This window comes from Dermacentor andersoni, chromosome 11 (genome assembly GCF_023375885.2).
Source record: "Dermacentor andersoni chromosome 11, qqDerAnde1_hic_scaffold, whole genome shotgun sequence".
Lineage (NCBI taxonomy): Eukaryota > Metazoa > Arthropoda > Arachnida > Ixodida > Ixodidae > Dermacentor > Dermacentor andersoni.
Genome location: NC_092824.1, coordinates 114,787,835 through 114,804,972, shown reverse-complemented (window position 1 = coordinate 114,804,972; position 17,138 = coordinate 114,787,835). Strand labels below are relative to the sequence as shown.

General features: G+C 50.3%; 2 protein-coding genes across 2 annotated transcripts in view; one reads left to right on the top strand and one right to left on the bottom strand.

Moving 5' to 3' along the window:
- LOC126539539 (phospholipid-transporting ATPase ABCA3-like) overlaps nt 1-15,776 on the bottom strand; it is a 143,470-nt gene extending 127,694 nt beyond the window's left edge. The window contains exon 1 of the mRNA XM_072285242.1: nt 15,297-15,776. The gene's annotated coding sequence lies outside the window, so the exon portion shown is untranslated. The remainder of the gene's footprint in view (nt 1-15,296) is intronic.
- Nucleotides 1-17,138, top strand: part of LOC126539538 (mitogen-activated protein kinase kinase kinase 1-like) — a 108,832-nt gene that overhangs the window by 33,249 nt on the left and 58,445 nt on the right. The gene's annotated exons all lie outside the window — the stretch shown is intronic.

Sequence of the window (17,138 nt, the reverse complement as noted above, 5' to 3'; positions counted from 1 at the left end):
GAAACTACGCACATTTTCCTCTGGCTTTGCGAGTGTGTGGTTGGAATATCACGAAACGGATCTTCAGTCGAGTGCGATAGTGCAACCTGATTTATAGGCTACTGGTTGTAGTTGAAAATTACGGGCCGGCTCAGTTATAGCTAGCAAGCTTGAACCACTTTTTTCTTTTTCCCTCACGCATAGACTGGCATCATAGAAAATCACAAAATTTTCATTAGAAAGAACATTCAGGGAAAACTGATAAATGAGGGGATTTTAGAATTCTAAAGCGGTAGGCAGGCTACCCTGCGAGTGTATTGGTTCGGCGTATAAAATACCACAAAAAAAAGCGGACACGCGGTCGCGCGCCCGTTGAGGAACTAGTGCACGAACACGATCAAATCGAAAGCGGAAGGCGTTTTGCATACGCTCGCTCGATAGCGCACACGCCCTCCTTTCTTTCTTTTCCCCCCGCCGTCGCGTGCATTATGCGCCTCTCCTCCGGTTGGCTTTCTTTCGCCCTTCCCTTTTCCCGTCACGCATCCGATCGCAGTCGCGAATATTTCAACTTCCCGGACATCGCTTTTGCGTAACGGGAGACGCGTCGAAAGGTTGACGAAAAGGGAGCATTTATAATCGCGAGCAGGAACACTGCGATATCTGCGCGCGTCTTGGAGCGAGATGTTGGCGGCGCGTCAAGGATGAAGCGTGGCGGTGCCTCTCTGCTTGTCTTCTCGGCGGCGGAGCGGCGGAGCTGCAAAGCCGTGGTTGCGCAAAGCTGACAAGGTCGGTTCACGGTCTTCTCCTTTGGTGCAACAACAGTAATGAGCTTGAGAAATGATGTCTGCAAGTGTAACGAGCCATGTAAGTTTCACACGGAAAGGCTGTGCTGCTTAGGCGTGTCGATCGTGGTGCACTTCTTTTCTATTAATTACTGTGCCAAATCACATTCTACAGCCATCGTATCAGCTTAGGCTTTCTTTCTTTCTTTCTTTCTTTCTTTCTTTCTTTCTTTCTTTCTTTCTTTCTTTCTTAGCGCAGTCTCTATCAGCTGTTGAGACGCTGCGTTCGGTCAGAAGCAAGTGACCTGTGGCCACTGGGAGCAGCGAGTGTGATGAGGTGATACGCGTTTCGTCCAGGAATGCGACGCGCCGACGGTCGAAAATACGTTCCGTGTGGCTTCTAGTGCAGCTTGTCTGAGTGCTCCTCTTCGCCCACTGGGAAGCACAATCAGAAAGAAAGATGACCGACGTGGATCCATCGGACCGCGGTACGAACGACGCGCCGAAGTGTTGCCGTCCAAGTTCTCCCTCATTTCATTTCATTTGTTATCACCTTGAAGGCCCCAAGGCGTTTCACAAGGGGGAGAGGGGCACACGTGTACCTCCACTACTACATCCTCTCGTGAAGGGCAAGGTGTCGGCTATATCTTCGCTGCCGTGGCTCGAGGCCCATGGATGGCTGGAAGGTGTGTGAAGGAAGGAGAGATTCGGGTAGGGAGATCCAGGTGGGTGTGTTGGAGCAAAAGCTGCGTGCAGCAGAGCGGTTGGACGTTTGCGAACGAAGCTCCCTCTGGTCCTCACCGCGTGTGCCACGCGGGCGAGGCATCCTCCCATCCGCTGGCGCGCACTACAGTCACGCCTCCTCCTCTTTCCCAACGAAACACACACACATACACATGCACACACACTCGCTCGCCCGCTCGCTTGTTTTTATTGCCTACGCCTGTTTTCACTTTGCTCTCCCCTTTCGATCGCCCACACGCCTTGACCGTCTTCGCATTCTCCAGTACACGTTCGTGAGTTCTCAATGTCATTTCCCAAAGAAAATATAAAGAACAACAAAAACGGTCGGGAGGGGTGATTCGATGGCGCAGCAAAAATGAAAGGCGATGCTCAACGAGAATCCGATCAGGCGCGTCCCAGCCCGACGAGCCGATGGGAACGCGCGGATTGCCGCCAGTGGTTGGTCTGCTTTTTGTCGTTGCTGTTTTCGTGCTGTGACGTGGCGTTCGAGCGTGATCGAAAACAAACAGAGGCGACGCGAAGGGCGACTCTTCGTTAAACGGGCTAAAGGAAAATAATAAGCCGGCTTAGGTCGACAGATTTTTCGTCTAAAAGTCTATCATCATTTTCTACGCTTTGTTCCTGTCAACTGCAGATCTCGCTGCTGCTCCTCACTTTAGATAGCTTTAGTTTAGGGGACGCAAGCGGCTTGAGTACGCAAGAACTAGGGGCCACGGTACTGCGCATGCGCAGTACCGTCTGAGCATGCGAAGTGCCGTCGCCCCTAGTTCTTGCGTACGTAAGCCGCTTGCGTCCCCTAAACTAAAACTCTCTTTTGAATCGCCCGCGCCAAAACGGACGCGTTGGCGTAAACGCTTCGTGACCTCCTCCTCTGCCGCTCTGTGACGCAGCCAGCGCTGACGTCACATGACATAGTCCAAGATGTGCGGCGCCACTCCGATTTCCCATTTTTGTCTTTCTCGCTTACAAAAGCTATGTTCTCGCTAGGAGTGACAAATCCATTATTACAGAAGCCCCCCCCCCCCTTTTTTTTTTTTTCAATCTGGCTCCTCCTAATATTTTCCTGTAGTGTGGCCGTTTAGTGAGAGACACTTATGTCCGCCTGCTGATCACTAAGAGCACGGCGCTCAGACAGACCTCCTCCACTTTCGCGTACTGCGCCCAAGTTGCGGAGTCGACGTCAGTTTGACGTCACGTGTTTCAATTTGTTATCGCGTATTTGGGCCCAATGTTCTTGTGTGCCTGTAGAAGAACTGAAGTTTTCGGGTTGAGTCTCTTTACTAACCTTCGTATGTGACGTACTAGCCATCTCTTTTTAATCGACAAACAACTGGCGCTCCGAAGACGCTGCCAAGATTTCTGAGGTCGCATTGATATGGTGAGGAAATGAGAGACTGGCGTCGCTACCCGTCTTTCGGCTTTTGAATTTTTTCCAGGCCTTTCGCGGCGACATTCGCCTATTCGCGATTGCACTAACCTGGCAGAGGTTACACACAATAAGGACAAACAGCAACCTATGGCATATTCCGGTGGCTATTTGAAAGCGACCTGGCACGAAGGTCGTGAAATGCAGCTTTAGATCTATATTCCTAGGGTAACCTGGTATGGTAGTTATAAGCTTGCTTTACTGTCATCGGTGGAGCCTGCTGACATTAGCAGCAACGCTTAGTTGCTTTGTTACATGACCTTTGTAGTGCTGCCAGGACTGCGACTCTAAAACGACCGCCCGAATATGCCATTAGTTTCTGCTGATTTAGCGCCGACAGGGTACATCTGTATTACGTCACAGATTTCAGCGCACTTTCTCGTAATTAGGCCGTTTTTGCGCAGAAACACTTCTCGAGGACTGCTAGGTTGATCTCTTGGAATGCAACGTAGCGAACATAAAGCAGGGAACATAAAGAACAGCTTTTAAGGCAATAGATTTCATTCAATACCAATTGTTTGATAACACGAACCGCGTGTTAAGACCGAAAATAGGCGTAGCAGAGATGTAAAAATAGCGTGGCAGTTTGGGCGAGTTGGTATGTCATGACTGTTTTAGGCTTGTAGCGCAGCTCAGGAAGAGCAAAAAAGGAAGGAGGTAGGGGTAATCAAAGGGAACGGAAAACAGAGTGAAATAGCGAACAGAAACAGAAATAGCGAACTTGGTGGCATCCGCCACCGCCTCATTTCCAAGGGGTCGCTCCTACTATCCATCCAACATCCATCGTTCTTTTCTTTTTTTTTTTTTTTTGGGGGGGGGGGGTGTCCTTTTCTGGCTTATCAGCCTATCATCAGTACAGGCAGGGTAACTGCTGTTACGCTGAACACGAGTGTTGAGGGCCATTTACTAGTACAGCTCGACGTGTCTTTCGTGTACCTCTAGGCCCACCCCGCCGCCGCACAAGCATCTCGCAGTCGTCGCCGCTCGTCGCGCTGCGCTGAAGCGCGGGACGGGAATGCGGTAGCGAGTCGCTTCAGCGCCCGCTTCTTGCTTCTCTGCCATCCGCTTCGTCGTCCTTCCTGCACAAATGGAGAGACTCCCCTTCTTCCTCTTGCCCTCTTCTTGCCGGGTGGGAGCAGTGCGGTGTAGCTCGCCCACATTTTCGCCCCTCTCGGTGGCATCGCCCGCGCGGGGCAGTAAATAACCTCGTACGGCGGACCCTCCTCCTCTTAATTTCCATTTGCGCCCCCCCCCCGTTCCCTCTCCCGCTCTTCCTCCGCGGCCTCTGTTCTTCGCCCGTTCCTTGTGCCATCGCTCGCGCATAAACGTGTAGTAAATAACCCCACGTGACCCAAGTCCCCCTCATCCGTCTCTTAATTTCCATTCGTACCGTCTCGACTTTACGTCTTTCGTTTTGTTCGCCCAGTTTCGCTCGTCCGCCGGGCATACGGCGTTATGACGGCATGGCAGTCGGGCCGTGGCTGTGCAAGAGCACACCACCGTCTTCACAGCCTTAAAGTGTGAGAGCGGGGTTGGCTGAGGGAGAGGATACAAGACTGCGGCTATGACACAGTGCACTGCCCTCTCCGCAGACTGAAGCGTAGAGAGCGCGGTTCGGCGAGGGAGAGGATACGAGAGATCGGCTGGTGCTTTTTAGTCCCGCCAGCGGGTTGTCGGCGACTGGGAGAGGAGGAAAACATTGTCGGGCGAGAGTGGTTGACGGGAGGTGGGTTGAGGGGTCGCGACCCCGCGCTGCATGCGGTGGAACCAACGAGGAGGGGGGAGGGAGAGGACGAACGAACACGGTGATGTGTGGGTGTCTAGCGCTGGCACAGTAGTTTTGTGTGTGCGTGTGTGTTTGCGCGTGTACGTGTTCCGCTCGTCGCCGCGGCGGCGCCGTCGGCGTGCGTGCCGTGTCTTGTCAGAATAGTTCGGTGCAGAAGAGCTTGTTTGGGGTTCCGTTGGCACGTTGCGTCTCACGTCCGCAGGAGCTCGAAGAATTCACAAATTGCGAGGTGGATCGAACGCATCCTCCGTCGCGCCCTAAGAGAACAAAACGTAGTCACGAGACTAGTTTTCCTTTAGACTTGGCTCGCGTGCACTGCGATCGATCGTATTGCCCGAAATAAACTCAAACAGTTGCGTAACGTCCTTCTAATCAGCCTCACACGAAGAAGCTATACCGCAATTGCTCTCGAAAACATGCTATACAGATTTTAACCTTCGCGCGAATGCTCGATTTACATCGACCGTCTGCCGATTTGTGGCGGAATGCGCCAACTTGTGCGAGTCGATCTGTGCGTGCAGCCACTGTGGATCCGGCACGCAGTAACAGCGCATGCCCAATAGCGCTCACGCATGCGCTGTCGCTTCCAAGAAGCGATCCCAACGGGAACGAGCGCCCGTTCTGGTGCTGCTGTTAAAACGCTCAAGTGAAAGCCAGCGAGGTACCTTCCTGATGCTCGAGAAGGACAGAACAATTTTGTGGGCCTTATTGGGTGGCACTGTTCCGCACGCCGGCTGCGGCATTCGGCGTGGATACTCACGGGGCTTCTTTGGCTTTCCGTGCGGGTGTCACTATCGCGCAGAGATATAGCCAGCCGCCTCAGGGGAATAGTCTGCACACGATGTTGCCGTTGTAGCGGTGCTGCCCCTTGCATACATGCTGGAACGGCAGTTATGAATTTAACGTTTTAGGTACACAGCTTGGAATAACGATAATGAATGTAACGCCAACAGATGACATATACCTGCTGATCTGGAGAAATTACTGACCAGTTTGCGTTGATATACAACGCATTTTGGCAAATGTCCTGGCCATGTTATTATTATTATTATTATTATTATTATCATCATCATCATCATCGTTGTTGTTGTTTTGTTGGCTTGAAGGTTCTTTTGCATTTCTCAGTTCCTTCCTACGACATGACTGAATTTTACTGGAAAATTTGATTTATTTATGCGCTGCAACCCACGCAGTAAAGCCAACATTTCTGGAATGTAAAACGCGTCACCGCTTTGACGAAACGTTGTGAGGCAGCTCATTTGAAGCACTAGTATAACATAAAATAAGCTGCGATCATCTTTCTTAACGAGTCGATGCACGCCAAACCGTAGAAAGATTCACCAACAACCCATCATTGTAAGGGTGGCTGAGACGATTGCAGCTGGCAGATTTTCTTCGCGGTAATCTTATCGCATGTTCGCTGGTCATTTCTGAGCGCTCTCGCAATGCTACGAAAGTCCTGAAAGGCAGGACTATGAGCGTGCAGGTATAAGCGATGTATTCCGGCTTCATTATTGCCAATGGAGCCCAGCTTGTGTGTATGTTTGCCGTGAGCCTTAGTTGCTGTTTTACACAACCTTTACAGCATTACCGGAGCGCCCTAGAACGATCAGTCGAATGTGCCCTTGCGAAAACTATGCGCGATTTCAATTGCATCTCAGCACCGAGTCCATAAAAGGCAAGAAAAAGTCAGTAGAAAGACAGCAGACTCTCTGTGATCGCGTTTGTAAGGCCAGTATGAACCTTTACGGCTTCTGTACGCCCTGTCCGACTGTGGTCAGCGCTGTACGACTCAAATATTTCTTTGTTGGGTGGCGCATTCGCTTATCTGTGTACTCCGTTTCATACACATCGCCAGGCAACGCTGTTGAAGCCGGAGCGACTCTCGCGTCGCCTGAACTCGTGATTGACCAAAACGTGTGCACATCGCATATATTACGCACAGTACGTGTGAAAACAGCAGGTGACTAGATCATTAATGCGAAAATATAGTTATATAGGTGGAGGACGTTCGCAGATCTAAACATACTGCAAGTGTCTCAAGAGAAACAAAAGCACCGCTATAGGACCTCCGTCACCGGGATGTCCTTTTTTTCGCCCGGAACCCTCGTGTTGCTCTGGTCACCATCTCGCAGAGTTGGGCCTTCGTGAAAAACTGCTCTCCCGTTACACAGGCCCACATCGCGTGCTCCGCCAAGTGCACCGACGTCACCACGGAATGCGCAGAGTGATGTGCGTTCGTTTGACCGCACTCCTCGAGCGGCTTCCACAATGCACCGCCTTCACTCGAGGCTAAAACTGAGCACGTCACATATCAGAGGCAAAAGGGACACAAACAACACGCGATTCGACGCAGCAACCACGTGCGTTGCAGTTTTAATTCATGAAGACATTATTCCATGCGAGTCGTTGCTAGCCCAAACCAGTTCACCACGAAACGCGGGGAGTGGTATAACTATACGAAGAGAGAGAGAATGAAGTCAGATAAAGCTCAGAGGAAATTAATTGTTATGCTTAATGGAAATGTACAAATAATATGGCAAGCGGAAAATGAAAGCAGGCGAAAAGATAACCTGCTGCAAGTCGAACCCACAACTTCCGCATTATGCGTGCGTTGCGATAACGATTCGGCTACCGCTGCAGCCATCCTGTCGTCTACATTATTGAGTATTTGTGCATGCGTGTGCAATACTGTAGTCCTAGGCGTGTTAGCCAGCGACGCCTCACGGCCATGGCAGGCGGATGTGGAACATCCTTCTAACCGCCGGCGTCGCGTAGTATACACTTGAGCTGTGTATAGGATCAGGCAGCTGGCCATTAGACCCTCGTATGCTACCTCATAGCATCAAGGCTGTCAAATTGGAGGTCCTCGCTTTTTCGTTGTCCACGTCTTGACTAACAGAAAGTCTAATTCGTTTATTCTTCTCTCGTGCACATAACGCGATAGAAGAGTCCGCTTTATTTCAAGCACGCGAGTATAGATTTGCGCGACTACACCAACTCTTGCGCATACCTTCCACAGCGTTTCCTGCTAAATATGGAACGGAGTACAGAACGCTGGCATCCTCTTTTTGTTGAGCCGGCGTTATTTTAGTCTTTTAAAAACAGGCAGTGCGACGGACCCTAGTTGGTTGGTTCGGTTCGCTGCACGCGTTCCGCTTCGGAGAGCCTTGGCACGAGCGGCACGGAGAGCAGATTCCGTGCGTATAAGCATCCCCTGTACTGCACGCAATTGAGGCCAGGGGGGTTGCCTTCGCGCTGTGCCTCGCACGTGCCTCGCGTACGTGGGATTGCGGCGCCTCGTCCCGGTGGGGAAACACCGCGGCAAGCAAGCGTGCAGTTCATTGGTCCCCGTGGTGTTCGCGAAAAACTTGCTCGCTGCTTACTGCGGGGTTTGTTGTACTCTGTGCCGACTCTCGCTGGCCCGACGCGAGGTCAGGCCATGGATCTCACGGCGGATGCCGCGTCGGTGTGCAGCGAACAGAAAAGGCACGGCACTTTTGTTCCGAGGAAAAAAAGACAAGAAACAGTCAAGGCCTAAATAAAATAGTCTGCTATTTGATAGTGCGGAAGATGAATATCCCGTCTCGTGATACGTGGGCACCCTTGCTCCCTTTTACTACCATGTTTGCCACGTAGTTTAAAGGGACAATGAAGTCCTTAGACTATATCAATAAAGTGTACTTCTGCAATAAAAGGAGAAGAAAAAAACACAAGGTCGCTTCTAGCGTCAGAAGATGCTCGTTAAAGGTACAGTAAGGCTAAACCAAAAGACCGGATGGCAACACCGTCGTAAAGTACCCTGCATACCACCTTGCCGTGACGTCATGAATTGTGACAGCCCTCATGCTCATCTCTAGTTAATAATGGATGTACAGGGCGCTGAAAGGGTCGAGTACAAGAGAGAAGACTATACACGCGCTCACTATCAAGTGGAAATTTATTAGGGGATTCATGTCATATATACACGTCAGAAGAACACCCGGCAGATATCTAGCAACGGCCACGCCACCCTTAATCTAAATGAGTCGTCTAGTCAGAGACACGTTCACTAGATTCACTAGAGCATGCTTGAACACTGACATACTGTCAATGCTTGGATCACCTCTTTGTCCGAGAGTGTGACAAATGGCTGACTGACGCACACATAACTACTTATAATGTGACATAGCTAGGCTTCCATCGCGAGCATTGTGGCGTCCTGTCTACTTGTGCAAAGGACATCTGTTTTAAAAAAAAATAATAATAATAATAAATAAATAACGCACGCGTGTTACAATGAGCAATTAAACGAGACGGCCCATTAGTCCTAACGTTAATCTTGCGTTTCCTTTTAGCCGATGATTTACACAGCGTCCGCTCCGGCCAATATAAACCTTTCCGCACGACACAATCGCGATGCAGAAGCACAGCCGCTACAAAGCAGACCTGAATCAGCTTCATCGGTTACTAGCCTTGCGAATTCTGCTCGCCAGTGTGACAACACCTGTTGCTATAGGATAGCGGTTCAGATACTTGAATCTCTCGAACCGACGCTTGCTGCTATATAAAAGCGCGCAAATGCGGTTTCTTGACAGCTCGTTTGACGCATGCCTATATATGCAAAGTGCTCGTTGGACGACAACCCTGTAACGAGTATATATGTACAGTATAATGTCCTCTCGCGCCTGATCAGTGTAGCTTGTATGTAGAGCACATTCGTGTATGCCCATACGGATGCCGTAGAACTCCGTTTTAGTGTGGAATAAGTTGAACGCGGCACATGTCGTGCATCTTTAGGAACTGTACAAGGTGTGCAAGGTTGGACTGACCACTAACATTCCCTCTAGTCTTGCATCATGCCTCCCTACCGTTAAACTTTTCTCTCTCTCTTTTCCTTTTTCGCACGACGGTGGAATTTCATATATATACTACACCTGCGCGGCAAGGCATAAACTTAACCTTGTGACTTACAAGTTGCGATCGTTCCTTGCATGCGGCTTCTTCTTCATGTACTGCTACACAGTACGTGCGTTAGATTGACAGGAGTTATGAGGGATATACAGTCACACCGTAACGACTGACACCACGATTGCGTCTCTATTCAACCGTTTCTTGGTTAAAGAAGGACTGTGGTGCATTCTAAAAGAACCCCATACTCAAACTAGAAAGTTTCAAGAACTCTCGCTGCGCTCTACTTAAGTACGAGAAAACGTTTCGAAAACTGTGACGTGACGCTGATCCACAGACTCTTGTGTTTCGGAGCGAATTTCGCGAAAGGAAAAGCTTGGCCTGCCTTCTATCAAGTAATAATCTGAACCTGTTCCCCTTCAATGAATGAAGGTAAACTTTTGAAAGAACGCTTCACCAGTATAAACTATTTCAGGGTCGCTTTTCTGTATACATATAAGACTAAGTGAATAACCACATGTTTTTGACAAGGTATACATGCGCTAGAGTATAGACAATAGAGAATTGTCTTTCTGGTCCACAGCTGTTGTTTTGAAACCGGAATGATGCTGCGTAGTTCAGAATTTCTTAGCGCTATTTGATGTGGAAAGGCAGTATATATAGGCGAAACCAAGGCATCATGTATGTCTGTCTGATGCCATATAAATCCATCTGCGCTACAACCATAAAGATGAGAAGCACCGCTCAGCAGTTGCCTGGTTAACTTCTCCATCACGATTATATCTCAAAACTGGATGGATAGTCGTTTAAAAGCAACGCGAAACGAACGAGCCAGGCGTGCCCTATTAAATGTTCCGCGCGATCTATTCTGATAGCATTTACCGTGATCAAGTAACTCCTCCGTATGCTGACCGAGGGGTAAGATACGAGCAGCGCAAACAGCAAACCACCATTGTAGTGCTCGTAAATGTCCACTTCGTTGAAGGAACATACGACAATTGAGAGAGCTCCTGCGTCGTCCGCTTCTTCCTACCTTTTCTTTCCCTTTCTTTTGGAAGTGCAGTATACACCTCTGCTGCGTGCCGCCTTGGGCGCTTAATTTTATGTCGTGTTTTCAGCATAACGTGAAATAAACACGACGGGCGCTGTTCCATCGTGTAGTAGCAGTAGTAATAAACCTTAATAAAAAATCAGTGCGTTCCGTATGTTGCGCTGCAAGTATGCCATGCAATTCAAGCTTTCAGCTAGCCCAGCTCTCTGGCCGAACTTTTATGCCAAATGCTATTTCGCCTTCTGCATCACAGCACTGCGTGTTCGCATCCGCCGACCGCGTCGCAGTCCGGACGTCCCGCGCCGAGCGCTCCTTCGCGCGCACTCGTACACCGCGTACACGCGAAGCAGCGTCGTCTGCAAACACGGGTTCGCTGGATCAAGAACAACGCCCTCGACGCCTCGAAGGGCCCACTCTTGCTCCACCATCTTACCTCCTCCCCCTATTTCTCCTTCATTCATCGCGCCTGATTGAGCCGCTCGCTCTCGGCGCAGCGCTGGTTGCTACGCTGTACAAAACGCACGCGGAGTTGTTAAAGAACTTTAGCGGCAACATCGCGGAAACGTATTTTCCGCGTATTTCTGGCGTTGATGTATTTGATGGTATTGTAAATGTATCTTCACGATGTCACATACAATGGCCTTGGATGCGTGCCGTGTAGTGTGCCCGTTTTAAGCACATTTCAATGGGAATCGAAGGGGACCAGCGTCGACCGATGCCAGGCGACGTCTTCATGGCGAAAATACGTCGGAAATACGCTCCATGTAGTTGCCGTCGTCACCGTTTTGATTTTACTTTGCGGCCCGTATTTTACGGGAATCAGCGACCAGCATTACCATCAGCAGCACAGCAATGTCAGTATTCCAGCCTTAGCGTGGACTTCATAAATTCGTAGTTTGGCGCACGGTAGTGCATCTGACGTAAGAGCTTTGTAATAAAATTAGTGTGAAAGTCTGGATCGTCTGCTCTGCATAGAGGGCCGTGTGTTCGTTCCGGAGCGACCAACTCCGGGCCCTTTTTTTCGCACTTGATGGGAAGCTGCCGCGTGTCTTGCATCTCGAAAGGCCTCGCCAGACCCTTCTCCTGCAAGTGCGCTTCCCTGCATTGAGAATTTCTCCAACTGATAGCGGCACCGCGGCCGTGGTTCAAATGAAGATGAAGTGCTAGATGCACATGCCGGGGCTTTTCGAAAGACCCTGTAGCCGAATAAATATTTTGGTAATGACGATGATGCCGTGGCTTTTCTCTTGTACCTGCATGGTTTCACCGCGAGAACCACGCCTACATATTGCAGGTCATAGGACAAGCAAACTGTTCTCGCAGGCGCTCATTGCAAAAACGACAACACCATCATTAGCTTGACCAACTGCCTCGCGGGAAAGCTATCTTTACAATTATGAGAACAAACAAAAAAATAATATGATCCCACGCAGTCATGTTTGGACTGTAGAACTTCCCCGTGCGTATACTTCTACACCACCGTGCGCCAAGATGTTGGCAGGCGTAGATACCGCTCACGGGACCATTCACCGCCGTGCGTCTAGCGATAACTGCAGCTACGTTACATCGTTGGCGTCGTTTTTCCTCGCTTGTGGAGCCCGTCCGTCTGTCCCACCAGCGGCGGCGACGAGGGGAACTCGTTCTCGGTTTGCGGCCGCACCGCCGCCGCTGCTGTGTCAGGGACGATCGCTGATGCAGAGAGAAGGAAGGGACGGCGGACTTGAGGGACAGTGTACGTAGTCAAGCTGGGTGGCCTTATCTCTCACTGCTCTCTCTCACTCCTGTGTTTACTCCCCGGTTTAGTGCTTAATGGTCTTTCCTTTTTCGCGTTCGTCGTCGACCCCCCTCTTTCGCGTGCTCACTCGACGACCTTAACTTCGTTCGTCTTGATATTATGATCAGCCCCGGGTAAATACGTGCAGCAATTATGGAAGCTGCAGCATTCGTGTCGGCCGCTCAGGGAAAGCGGGTGCGTCTGGACAATCTACGTGTTTGTAAGCTGAAGTACGGGCTGCAACGCTTATAGTGCAGGTTGGTTCGTACCTAAGGTTTGTTGTCCCAAAGCAACACTGACGCAATTAGGAGGATAGTCGTAGTCGGGAGCTCCAGGGTTAAGTTTGACCAACTGGGGGTTCTTTAACGTGCAGACAAGCGCACAAGCGGTTTTGCGTTACGTCCCCATCGAAATGCGGCCGCAGCGACCGGGAATCGAGCCCGCGACCTCGCGTTCAGCGGCGCGGGTTGTTCCATTTTGAACAGCTTTTGCTAATAGCCTGCATGCACAGCGAGGCAGAAGAACGGCGTTGCCGGCACCACCGCCGTATCGCTCGTAAATTACGTACGTGACACGCGGAACGTTGGGATATAGGGTCGACACCATAGGAGCGAATGGAGCACTGTTTTCGCGAGAACGGCTGTTTCTTTGTTACTTCTTTTTTTTTTTCTCCTTCACGGCGTGCTCTGGCCTTCGCACCGGCTCAGCAGCGGCCTGGATAAAGGGGGTCGTGAGGTCTCGTTTATTATACGACGCCCATTAACACAGCCAGCCAGACAGCCAGCAGTCTCGCTCCGCAGCTGGCCCGCGCAACTAGTACCACTAGTAAAAGTTGATCGAGAGATATGGCGAACTGGTTAGGTTGGCAAATAGCGCGCGGCGGGAAGTCAACGCCCCTGCCGGCAGGGGAAGATGAAAAAAAAAAAAAAAAAAAACTCTGGTGTCGGCAATACCATTGCCAGCGCTTTTAATGTCATCATCATCGGTGCTGTTGGATTGGCGACATCGCACGACATATCATCAGTGCGATCACCCTGTTTACGTCATTTGCAGGATTACGGCCTCTCCCAGCGTTTTTCAGCTGATCCCACGTTGTGCCCGCGCATTTACCAATTTCACCACCGAATTCTCTCTGCCGTCCTCGACTGCGCTTCCCTTCTCTCGGCACCCGTTCTGTAGCTCTGACAGACCGGCCGTTATCTGCCCTCTGCTCTACATGACGTGCCCAACGCCGTTTCGTCACCTTATGTGCATAGGTAATCGGCTACCACCGTTGGCACCCTAATCCATACCGCTGCCTGCCTATCGCGTCAACGTTACGCCTAACATGCTCAAGCTTCTTTGCTAGCCCCCCCCCCCCCCCCCCAAGACTCTGTCCCATACGTTACTATAGGTAAAATGGAATCATTTTGCACTTTTCAATTATAGCTGTAAGCTGCCAGTCATATAACTTGCTAATGGCCGCAGCATGCGCTCCAACCAATATTTCGCTATTATGCAAGTTTCCTTTTCGTGATCAGATCAGCCAGCGCGGGGGGTGTCATACTGCACTTATCATAACAAGACTTCTTATTGATCGGATCGAATTCTTGATTGGTCAGACGGACGAAATAATGCAGCGTATAACATTCGGCGTCCGCGTTTGAGTTAAAGCGTTTATTGTTTAATCGTCTATTAAATTGTGTATACTTTTAGCAAGAACATCATAATTCTTCGAGAGAGCGAAATGCTTATAGTGGTTCCAACTCACGACTACACATAAATGGTTATTATCAGTGTCAGGAAACCGGTAAAGTGAGAGGTGCCTGCTGAGTACTATATTCTTCTGTCCTTCCTTCTTTTCTTTTCCACGGGAGCATCCTTTAATCAATACAGCAAAGAAACAAAGCCGATGCCCAACGTTCTCGCATTGCAGCGAAGCGACCGTGGGAAGCAACGCGTTCAGGCTTCTCGAATGGCGCGAGGCGGAAAAGAAAGCAAAACGCCAGCGAGCAAGCAAGCAGTGACTGCATCGCCGTGCCATTCGCTTCTACTTGATGCGCCCGCGGCAGCGTGGCGTGTGAGCTCTTTGTCGATCAAGTGAAGAGAGAGAGAGCAAGAAAAAAAATAAAACGAAATAATAAAATGGGATAAACGAAACCTTCGCACGGCATCAGATCATTTCAGGGCCGTGTGGTCAGTAAAAAAAGAAAATAATGAAGAGGAAGAAGGAAGTCTAAAATGTGCAGTCAGCTAGAAAAGAAGCGCGATCAAGACTGCTTACCTATTATAAAATTTTGATATATTTTACACTTTAATATATAACCTACCCGATTCTTGGCTTATCCACCAGAGTGGGTAACGGGCCAGTAGATCACAAGGATCTATATCTGCATCAACAAGACTGCATGCCACTGTGCTGTACACTGTGCAGTACACTGCAGCAGCGTTGTTTGCGCCTTCTATAGGCCGTCTGGGGAAGCTGCTCGCGTGGTTCAGGGTGTCATGAACTGCCCCGACAATGCCCCCCCCCCCCCCCCCCCCCCCCCGTTTGTACGAGTGGGGTGTGTGTCGTAATGTGGGTTAGTGGTAAGTACAGTGATTATCTATTGAATTTGTTACTTGAACTGTACAGCTAGGGCTCAGTGGAGCTGTAAAGGCTCACTGGAGCTGCAAACGCAGTTAATACTTGAGGCATGTTTGTTTGTTTTGCTTGCTTGCTCTACGGCGCACTGTCATATATCAACCGAAGCCACAGACAACGGCACCATTCTCGTGGCGTTTTCGACTTGCGATTTCGGGAGGAGAAAGCGATTTCGTGATCGCATAGTGATTTAAAATGCAGCTATGCAAGATGTACTCACATGCATGTTGGAAACACGTACCGTTCCTGAAATCCCGCATCTGTAACGACCGGACGTCGACTTCTGTTGCCGCACAGCACGCCGCTCGGGAGCTGTATGCGCAGCTGTGCCGGGTTTCTGTACGGGGCCCGCCTGCTCCGCGGACGCGTGTAGGCCTCGCCGAGCGCTGGCGATCTCTGTGAAATTTGTATAGGCATAGGGAGAATAAGCGGACACTCACTCGCCCATATTTGTCCGTGCTTTATTCACGCTCAATGGCTACTCACACTCATCGGCTACTCACACTCATCGGCTATTCACGCTCATCGGCACTCGCTCAGGGTCCTGCTCGCGCCAACACATACACTCACTCACTTTCACTCGTACCCACCCGCACTCACGCACATTCGTACCTGGTAAGTACGCTCACCCTCGCCGACAGTCGCTCACTAGTCCCTGTCACTTTAGCGGTGACAGGTCCGCTAAAGCTCACTGTCACCGACTCAGGTTCACTGTGACCACTCAAACTCACCGGCACTCGTTCACACTCCGCCCCACGTCTGTGAGACGAGCACGCGAGACTGTGCCGACCTGTGGAAATTTGAGACGCGCTTCGCGTTTCCGTGCGCGACGGTAAATAAAGCGCGGAGGTCGTGCACTCTTCGCTGGGGAAACAGAACTGATATATAGCTTGCGCTGCTTCACAAACACTGACACGACGAACACACGAATCAACCAATCAATCGATTCATTGTGATTGATTGAGCAAGCAAGCAAAAACAGTATACGCTCACCTCTCACTTTCGCACGTGCGCGCGCGCCCACCTGTGTTTACTTTTTCTTTCTTTATTATTTATTTATTTATTTATTTTGATTTCGACCTTGTCTCCGTCTTGGTGAGGCTTCACTAGCCCGATAGGGACGCCGTAACTCAGAAGCCTATGAGCATGCGGGCTTGCTTGCTCATGGGTCCGCAAAGCTTTATTTACACGAGCGTTCTGGAATGCATAAAGTTACCTGTACCGAGAAGTTTAATTCCATTTGGCGGGGAAAGAGGTTTATAACTGCCAACAAGACGCGCAAATATTATGGCGGTGGCGCCTGTCTTTCGTTTGTGCAGTCACGAGCGAAAATCTGATGACCACACATATGCCGCGATTTTCTTTTTCTTTTCTTTTTTTGCAGTCTACAGGCATGCAGGTTGAAATTAGGCAGCATACAGCCTATGTGCGCCTGTCTGACCAATGCGTAATGCATCGCGAATTCCACGTTGCACGGCTGTTCCAGAAGAAAATTTATATTTTTGCCTTCGCATGCTGCGGTCGTTGGTCTTTCACTGCCGACTCTATACGTCATCTCTGGCTCGCAAAGCATCTTCTCGCGGTTAGCACGGCCGTCTTGCCAAGCCAGAAGCGCGGTCAACCAGTTCAGCTTAACCTGATGTTCATATTTAGCGCCCGTTTAGGCGGCCACGTATCGCACGGCATTTCTCCCTCTGCAACGGCGAAATGTCATGCCCAACTCCAGCTTCGTGCGTTATAATAAGTGCTTGCACATTCGTGCACCCATTTCTTTAATTTCCGCGTTGCTCCATTATCTGCGTGCCGCGTGCCAGCGTTCGGATTAGATAACGAGATGCGTCCCATTGTGTAACGCCGCTCGTCTGCCGAGTGCCCTTGTCTTACCAAATGCTTCCCCTATCGCCAGCCTGTTTGTGCAGCTGCGCTGATGCTTCATCGCTATCGCCGAAAGCGGCAGCGCGCCTCTGTCCGCGGCACCTCACTGTTGCCGCGCTATCGCATCTGATAACAGCGCGGACTCGCTCCGTATAGAGCACTGTGCTCATGAAATTGTCCTAAAGTAAACAAACAAACACGTGTGGGT